The following is a 7,074-nucleotide window of genomic DNA, read 5'->3' as shown; positions in this document are numbered from 1 at the left end:
GTCAGGGTGGAGTTAGTGTGCCGCACGAGTCACCACGTTCACCACTCACCGTACTGCCCCTGTGGTGGGGGAATGAAGCGGGGAGGGGACAAACTTTATATTGATTTCTTCCGTCTACATAAGGGAACAAAACAATTCAGATTAAAATAAGAGGACAGTACCGAACAGGCTTTCTAATTTAACATTTTCAGTAAACTTTTTTTTTGTTTCTTATCAATATAATACACCAATCGTATACATCAAGTAAAGGTAAATGTTGATGACGTTTCAATTATTATAGCAATATGAATATATAGGGAATCAGCTAGCAAAGTGTCAAACCTTGTGTCAAAAATGCAATTCATAAAGTGAGTATCTTATAATGAGTGTGACCTTTCCTCTCAACGGGTAGAACATGAAAGGCTTTGGACTTTTAAACTGACGTTTTAATGATAATCTTCCAGTCTGTATCGTGCCTTTGAGCATTGACCTATTAATATGACCTTGACCTTTCTGTAAACAACGCAGACCTCGAACACAAGATTTTAATATTTAATGGCTAGCATTTGTGGTAAAATAAATTATTTCACAATAATGTGAAAGTGTTTAAAATTGATAACATACCAGACAGGTTCAAATGTATCTGCTTCAAATTTCCCACCAATTTGCTCAGAGATTAAGAAATGTGTTATATATTGGTAGATACGGACCTGATTAAAACTAATGATTATAATATTTTAGATGTTCAGATCATAGATTTTTTCAATAAAATAACAGACCAACCATTTCTTTTAAAATCTTTAATTATCCAGTTGCAATTTATAATCCCAACACTCACAATAATTGGCCCCTGAAGTTTTGAGGGTAATATGAATCAACATTTTTCATTTGATCTTAAATTAAACAATGCACCTGATCATATAAATCTCTTTTCTTATTAAATTCACAGACAAGCGAGATTATGATATATCCAAATACTATACCTTGTAAAACCAATGAATATTAGATTCCAGTAATCATTGCATCGTTTGGATACACATAATATTTTTTGTTGTCACTACATTACAGACTGTTGGAGAACTGGTAGACAATAATTTGTATCCATTAATATTGATGATCCAACACTTGAAATTATTATTTTCTTTTAAAGCTCCTCTTAATTAAACCTGGAAAGAAATTATAGTTTGGTTGGATAACTGTAGTTTCATAGACAGCAGGCAAATAACAGTAAAAACAAGAGCACCGCATAACAGGTGCCACGCTCGGCTGCCAAAGCTTGTCAGAATTTTTTTTTAGAGGTCACAGTGACCTTGACCTTTGACCTAGTGACCCAACAAGAGATGTGTTTGTCAGAAACACAACTCCCCCTACTGCTCCGCATTGAAATAACATTTCTATTTATCATTTGTCAGGGATAGAAATCATCTCCCTTTAAAAGTTATTACTTCCCTTGAATTTTTTCCAATCCAACCATGGGGGGTAGGGGGGGGGGGGAAGGTCTCACAGTCAATTATGATCATGTCAGACATCACTGACAACCAATGCCTGTGGTTTAAAAGAGATCATAGCCAGAGTTGTTCATGTATCTATGGACACAGGTATGTAATGAACATCAAAGAAATTATAATTATAATTATATCATTTAAAAAACAAGATTTGTTTGTGAAACACTATGTCCCCGTATATGCATTTGACCTTGAAGGATGACCTTGACCTTGGCCCTTCACCACTCAAAATGTGCAGCTCCATGAGATACACATACATGTCAAATATAAAATTGCTAGCTTCAATATTGCATAAGTGACATTACATGAGCAATTTTGACCCATATATTTGACCTTGAAGGATGACCTTGACCTTGATCTTTCACCACTCAAAATGTGCAGCTCCATGAGATACACATACATGCCAACTATCAAGTTGCTATCTTCAATATTGCAAAAGTACTCATAAAATGAGCGATTTGGCCACATATATTTGACCTCTGACCTTGAAGAATGACCTTGACCTGAAAAAATGCGTTGGCGGTGTTGTGGTGGAAGGACGTACTTTTTATGCTCTTAAATTTTTTAATTTTTAACTGATTTTTAACTTATTATTCTGGTGGAGGAGATGCGGCAATACTTGGAACAGCTATAAGAGAAAGACAGGACTTTTGTTCTTTGCCCAAATTCCCAATTTTGTGTGTTCGGTGTAGATAAATAACTGCGTGTGTACGTGGACAAAGGAAATCGATAGTGGCCGCCATCTTGGATTTTTTTTTACTTTGGACATTCTAAAACTGTTTTTACAATTAGTGACCCTAAATATAGACACTGTTATGACATTTTTAGTAGTCTTATTGCCATGCCTATGTTTTAGTGTAAATAATTCGTAGTTTTTAAGCTTTTTAATGACTTTGCAACTTTTATTGTGAATAACTTCGTTGCAAATGGTGCAGGTCGCGAGTGCCGTTGTGAAAAGGAAAACTGTCTATGGTCCTTAAATCTAGTCCCTCTTATGACATTTTAGTAGATAATTCGTAGTTTCCAAGCTATTCTATGTCTTTGCAACTTTTATTGTGAATAACTTTGTTGCACGTGGTGCAGGTAGCAAGTGCCGGTGTGAAAAGAAAATTTTCTAGGGGCCTTAAATTTAGTCCTTTTATGACATTTTAGTAGCCTCATTATCATCCCTATTTTATTGAAGACAATCCATTGTTGTTGTTTTCTTTTTTCAAGCTATCCTAATGGTCTTGCAACTTTAACTGATTGCAACATTGTGAGTGCCAGTGTAAAAAAGAAAACTGCCTAGGGTTCTCAAATCAGACCCTATTATGACATTCTAAGATGCGTTATCGCTGCCCCAATGTTTTACTGTAGGCAATTTGTTGTTTTTTTAAACTGCTTTTATGATTTTGTAACTTTTACCGATTTCACGTGGTCACAGGCCGTGAGTGCTGGTGTGAAAATAACACTGTGTAGTGTCCTCAAATTTAGACACTTTTACGACTTTTCAAGTATCTTTACTGTCGTCCCTATGGGTTATTGTAGGCAAACCGTTGTTGTCCCTTTTTAAGCCATCTTAATGATTGTGTATCTTTTTCTAATTGCAACATTGTTGCACTTGATAGCAGGTCGTGAGAGCCAGCTTGAAAATATCACTGTTTATCCTTTGATTAATTCATATTATTGGTACGTGAGGGGTGGTCGTATGGTAAGCATGGCCTTGGAAGTTCGAAATAGGAAACCTCTGCCGAAAGCAGAAACACAGAAGTTTGAAAACTATGCCCTGAACATCGACAAAATGCTAAGGAACAAACTTGAGGCCGCTCAAAGAGCTCATGTCGTATCATACCAACTCAGTGAAGGCAATATAGTCTTCTCAACCGACGCAGTGCTGTTTGAATTAATTGACATTGCACTCTCTCAGTACTTTAATAAACTGTCTGAGCAAAATTGTAACGTGAAAGTCACAGACACGTTTGACAATACTGGAGTCAATCGAACCAAAAGGGTCTATAGAGTCATTAAAGCCGACGGTGTCAGGTATACGCTCAACATTTATGTAACCACAAGTAGATTTCTCCTTAATGGAAAAAACTGTATTGAATTTCTGGAAGACGATATGCCAAATATAAATGCTATTGTAGACTTTTTGTGTGTAAGCAACAATATAGATTTGAAAGTGTTTAATGACCTGCTGGTTGAAAAGTTGACCGAATTTCTTTCAAAACAAAGTACAAATGCTCTGTCTGCAGCTTGTGCAGCGATAACCATCAATAACTGTAGAGAAGACTCTGATAAATGCCCAGGTTGTAACCGTGCATGCAAAACAAATAGTGTGCTGTGTACCAAAGGTTCTCATTGGATCCATTATCATTGCCAAAAGCTTAAGAAAGATGAAATTGAACAATTGGCTTCGTCTCCTGACGAGTCGTTTTGCTGTAGATTTTGTAAAACTTCTGACACAAGTACACCGTCTAAAACGTTAAATGAATGCGAACAAACTGGTGATAGCCTTGATGAGCAAACGTCTTTAAGAACATACTGTGTTGCATCGCACATTGACAAAAAGAAACAACCAAAACTTATGTCAAAATCTAAATCAGACTCTAATTTGCGCTTACAAATTCCAACGGCAACAGAGAGCACGGTGGCTCTCGATATCTTACACGATGAAATGGACAGTGGTCAGTAACAAGAGTCAGAGATAATCACTACTGTTAGTGCCGCAAGTGTCGAGTCGCGCAAAAGTAGCAACGCCAGGCAGAAGCTAGTCCAGAGTGTTGAAGTTAGCAGCGCAGAATGTCCTTGTTTAACTAAGTTGAGTGATATACGAGAACGTGAATTGAATGTAAAGAAAAAGGAAGAAGAGGTTAAGATACTCCAGCTTAAAAACCATGAAAAACTTAAAGACCTTAATAAATTAGAATCCTAATTGCTAAGAGACTTGAACGTCTTGAGGCGGGCAAATGTGTTAATGATAAGCGGCATTTTGCCGGTTCAATTCCTAATGAGTCTTCGCGAGAAAAAGTGCAGACTGGCTGTAATAGCACGATACAGGCTAAATTGACTAAATTACAAGACAGACTAACTAACTTTGTTTTTGACAAAATAGAAAGTGAACTTGAACAGTTTATATTTAAAGACAATTTTTTGCATGATACTAAGTGCGAGAATATCTCTGTTCCGCACAATAAGAACCATATTGTTTCAAGCAATCGTGTTCTAGAAGCCGCGAGTGATATAGGTGTGCATACAGCCGGCGTCAGTGTTTGTGCTAAGCCGGTCCTTACGAACATTCACAGCGTTCCCCCTGTAACCCTATCAACGACTAGTGTGGTCTCGAAAGCCGCCGCCAGAGTTTGTGCTACGCCGGACCTTACGATCATTAGCAGCGTTCCCCCTGTAACTCGGTCAACGACAAGTGTGGTTTCGACAGCCGCCAGCGTTTGTGATATGCTGGACCTAACGAACATTAACAGCGTTCGCCCTGTTACAAGGCCAACGACTAGTTTGGTTTCGACAGCCGACGCCAGTCTTTGTGCTACGCCGGACCTTATGATCATTAGCAGCGTTCCCCCTGTAACTCGGTCAACGACTAGTGTGGTTTCGACAGCCGCCAGTGTTTTTGATATTCCGGACCTAACGAACATTAACAGCGTTCCCCCTGTAACTCGGTCAACGATAAGGGTGGTTTCGACAGCCGCCGCCAGTGCTTGCGCTGCGCCGGTCCTTACGAACAATAACAGATGTCCCCCTGTTACGCTGTCAACGACAAGTGTGGTTTCTACAGCAACGCACTACAGCGACAGAGTAGAGAGTGTACCGAACCGCAACAGTGTAGACCGTGATAGCGAACGTGTGTCAGTAGTGCCTGGACATGTCCATGGTCAACCGTTGATGTATCTACCGGCGGGCACTAGTGTAAGGAGCTTTCCTGATCAGCATCCTTTTTTGTACCATGTCAAACATCGGAACATTCCCAGATAGCGCATGGGTCGGAATCGAGTGTTATTAGTTTTGAACCTAGTATCGAGTCCCCAAAAACGTTAGGGATAGCTTCTTTTAATTGTAAGAACATTGTGACTAGTACACTCGCCATAGCGGACATTTTTAAGTGTAACGATATTATACTTGTGCAAGAACATTGGCTATTTCAGTCTCAAACTGATTTCTTAAGTGAAGTTCACGAAAACATAAACTCTGTTGAAAAAGGTACAGATTATAATGACCCCTTATTGCCTACACAGCTTTCGCGAGGTTTTGGCGGGGTAGGTGTTTTATGGAAGAAAGAACTTGATCCAAAATTGACCGTGCTTGACGACGGAGGAAACAGAATTCAATGCCTGCAACGTTCTAACTTCAAGGACAATAAGGGATTAGTCATAGTGTATGTATACATGCCCTGTCGGGGGTTGAGCGGTAAAGTGAGTTTTGCGATTGTGTGGACCAGTTAAGGGAAATCATTTTAAAATATAACACTGACAATCATATCCTTTTGGGCGGCGACTTTAACGAAAATCTTGGAGGGGCTCATGGATCTAGAAGACTTAATTACTTGAAAGAACTGGTAAATGACTTTGATCTTAAATTTGAGAATTCCGGAGAAACATACCTTGACCCTCGAGACAATGAGTGCACCGAGATAGACTTTTTTCTGTACAACGTGCCATCAGTGCTAATCACTTCAAGAAAGGTCGTACTTAATGACCTGCGGACAAATACATCGGATCACTATCCTATTAAGGTTGAACTTTTGTGTAATTTTACTTTAAATATAAAGCCAGAAGAGAGCGTAATAAGCACTAGGTTGAACTGGAGAACTATTGATAAACACGTATATTCCATTAGGGTCAAGGACGGTCTCGCAACCCTAGAAACTGAAATTGATGATGATAATGTCGAGGAGGTTGTTAAAGATTTCTGTGAGCTTATGAGTGAATCTGCGTCAAATCTTGCCAGTAGAAGGAAACCGTTTAATTCTAAACCTAAGTTAAAGGTGTGGAACCCAGAAATTAGAGACAATGTCATGAACATGAAAAGTGCATACAAAGCTTGGAAGCGGGCGGGTAGACCGCGTCGAGAGAGAAGTTTGTTTACTGAAAAGAACTTGGCTAAGAGGGCACTACGATCCAGTGTTAGGCAGGCAATTGCGAAAAAAGACTATGAACTAAAACAGAAGATAATTGAAAGCAGGAAATATGCCTCTAGAACATTTCATAAGCTAGTGAATAGCCAACGTAACAAGCAGGGCAGGTTTATTACTGATTTATACGTAGGTAACCAACGGTACCAAGAAGATAAAATTTTATGCGGTTTTCATGATCATTTTGAAGCTCTTGGGCAACAGGCTGCCAATGACCTTTTCGACAATGTATATGATGAAATCGTCAATATTGAATACGAACTGACTGTGAATATGAACCGCAATCAATACGTTCAACCTGTAATTAAAATTGAACTTGAAAAAGCAGTTAAAAGTCTGAATACTGGTAAAGCGCCCGATGTTTACAACATGTCAGTCGAACATTTATTGAACTGTGAAGACAGCACCTTTGAGTATCTTTTAAAGGTTGTATCCCATGTATCTGCTAGTGGACTGTTTCCTGCG

Source organism: Dreissena polymorpha, chromosome 9 (genome assembly GCF_020536995.1).
Source record: "Dreissena polymorpha isolate Duluth1 chromosome 9, UMN_Dpol_1.0, whole genome shotgun sequence".
NCBI classification, from domain to species: domain Eukaryota; kingdom Metazoa; phylum Mollusca; class Bivalvia; order Myida; family Dreissenidae; genus Dreissena; species Dreissena polymorpha.
The sequence above is the reverse complement of the archived record's forward strand: the minus strand, read 5'-3'. Positions refer to the sequence as shown.